The following is a 3,009-nucleotide window of genomic DNA, read 5'->3' as shown; positions in this document are numbered from 1 at the left end:
GGTCAAGCCCGTAATAGCATCTTTCAGTTGTGCTCCAAATTTCAAAGCAAGTTTGTTTTCAACTATAGGATCAATTGGCAGTAGGGTAGAGGCACTCTCATCGTCCCTAATTGTCTCAATGGACAAGCTATCCAATATAGGCCATTGGAAAAGAGAAATGTATGTGATCAAAATTGATGAAAAATGGATGTGTTTTTTGAAAAAAAAAATAAAGAGGCTTTTTTTTTAAGGTTCTTCTTTTAATGCTAAATTATTAATACTGAAAATCACACCAATGAAAAGTGGACTGAATTGTTAGTACATTCAGTGCAAGAGATTTAACACAATGAAATTAGAATAAACAAATTAACATTTTAAAAGTTGTTTAACTTGTTACTCAAAAGCCCATGTTTATTGTTATCTTGTTAGTTTTTTAGTTTAGAATTTGACCGTGAAACAATTTGAACGTAAAAAGTATCATCCCTACATCTCTATACAATTCTTAATTTATCTAACAATAGTTAAAATTATAAATCTACTTATATATTTGAATATTAAATCCTTGGTACAATAAATTTAGAAAAGGCTAAAAGACTTTTTTCCACCCAAGGTTTGGTGTATTCCCAACTCTCTCACCCACAAGATTTTAAAAATCTAAATACCCACTTTTTTTGTTAAAATTCTCTATTAAAATAAAAAGTAAAACCATAATTTAACAAAAAAAATAAAATCTTATCTCATTTGCCCCCCTTAATTTAAAAAATAATAATTCCCCCCCCCCCCCCAAAAGTTTGAATAGTTATATTCCTGTAATACCCTCAGGTATATTTCAGGGGCAATTATGTCTTTTGACCCTGTTTTCATTTTTCTATTTTGTATATGTTTTTTTTTTATACATATATATATATATATATATATATATATATATATATATATATATATATATACCTAAAAAAAAAGAAAAAAAAAAAGAAAAGAAAAGGAAAAAGACAAAGAGAAAAAGAGAAAGAGATAAGGCTTTATAGAGAAGACTTTTCATCATTTTCATCCATATTCCAGCAGCCTCCAGCAGCCACCATTCTTCATACTTTTCTTTGTTTTCTTGAAGAAAATAAGGAAGGATTGGAAGGAGTTTGGAAGAGAAGAAAGAAAAGAAAAGAAAAGGAAGCACTTGGAAACTTTGGTAACCAAAGATCTCCTTCCTTCTCCTTTCATCTATGTTTATATGCATGTTATGTGAATGTGTTAGTGTGTTTTGGTATTGATTTAAAGTGATCTTGGTGATAAAGGAAACAAAACAAGGAGAAGGAAGCCAACTTACAAAGATTTGACTTGAAACAAGGTAAGGGATATCATCCTTGATATGTGACATGTTTTAAGCTTTTGGTTCCTTAGATCTAGGTTATAAATGTTGATTTTGATGTTGAGGAATATTGTTTTACCATTTGGGATGTCTATGTATGTGATTTTGTTTATGACAGAAAGTTGCATAATATTTACAGTTTTTGCCACTGAGTTCGTCCCATGTTGTGGCTGCCTTATCTGATGAATTATGAGTGCTATTATAGCTTGTTAGAAAGCTATTTGAATCCTCTTTTCAACGATATATAGCTTGTATGAATTAGGAACCGTTTGGACTGTGAAATTGTATGAAAAAGAAGGCTGTCCTGTCAAATGAACAGGGATGTGAACAGTATTTCACAGTTTGGAAAGGAAAAAAGAAAGAAAAGAAAGAAAAGAAAGGAAAGGAAAAAAAAGAAAGAAGAGAAAAAGAAAAGAAATAAAAGTAAGAAAAGGTTGGGACTCAAGATTCAAGGGTCGTCCCAAGAGTAATGTCTGGTGAGTTATGAATAAATTTAGATGGAAGCGAAATTAGTAAGATATAAGACTCGCATGCATGCTATAAACTATGAGGGGGCACTTTACACTACACCGCCCGTAGTAGGGCACGTCCGCAGTAGGACACGTCCGTAGTAGGACATAGACCCCTAGTAGGGTCCGCTCGCAGTAGAGCATGCTCGCAATAGAGCTCAATTCAGATTCAGAAATAGTGTAGTGAAAGAAAAAGAGCTTGAGCTTAGAAAAGTGTCAAATCCCTATAGTTAGCTTCCAGAAAGTATTAAATAGACACCAGATGGGACAAAGTATGACCCAAATAGTAAAGAGTGAACTAAATTATCCCCTCAATCTCTTATAGAGGTTAGGATGTGAGGTTGAGTCCCAAAAGTGAGTTAGAACAGGAAAAAGGGATAGTTTACTTAATTTTTCCCCTTATTGAGTGTTCTTATCACTCACTCCCTTTTCTTTCCTGATTGCAGGTACAGGTGATCGAGGTAGCTGCGTGGCAGGGTCAGGTCAGCGTAGGTAGATCCGGCTGGAGCAGGTTATCTCTAGTTTATATTACATGCATACAGTGGCATGTTTTTATCGACTTTTGACTTTTTGAGATTATGGTACAGTTGCATATGATTACTCCTTGTTTTCAGATGCTTTCAGATGAGTTTTCATATGAGTATATACATCTTTTGTTCGCTTCCAGATTTTCAGTTTTCTTGGAATACTTTCTAAACACTTTTAATGATGCATTTATTTTAAAGTATTTTAAAAAAAAAAAGAAAAAAAAATAGATGCTACGAATATTAATTCGTAACATTTCTCCTTCGATGGATAGTACTTCTAGGGAGGGATGTTACAATTCCCCCTAATGTTTTTTTCCTCTAATAACAAGAATTCGAATGACTGACTTCGTCTTTCCACCCATGCATTCATTGGCTCTCTCTCTCTCTCTCTCTCCTTCTTCAGTTTCATTTTGTCGAAATCAATGAATGACATTTGTTTGCTCTTCCTTAATCAATGTTTTGAGTTAGTTAGTTGTATATATTAGACGAAGATGAAGGGTTTTTAGACATTAGAAATGTCGATCTAGGGCGGACTAAAACAAATCGTCTTCATTCGCCCAAAGACATTTTCTTCTTTTTGTCAAACGAAAATGATTAGTCTTCATATGATGAAAATGGATGTTGATGCTAG

This window comes from Mangifera indica, chromosome 1, assembly GCF_011075055.1.
Source record: "Mangifera indica cultivar Alphonso chromosome 1, CATAS_Mindica_2.1, whole genome shotgun sequence".
Lineage (NCBI taxonomy): Eukaryota > Viridiplantae > Streptophyta > Magnoliopsida > Sapindales > Anacardiaceae > Mangifera > Mangifera indica.
The sequence above is the reverse complement of the archived record's forward strand: the minus strand, read 5'-3'. Positions refer to the sequence as shown.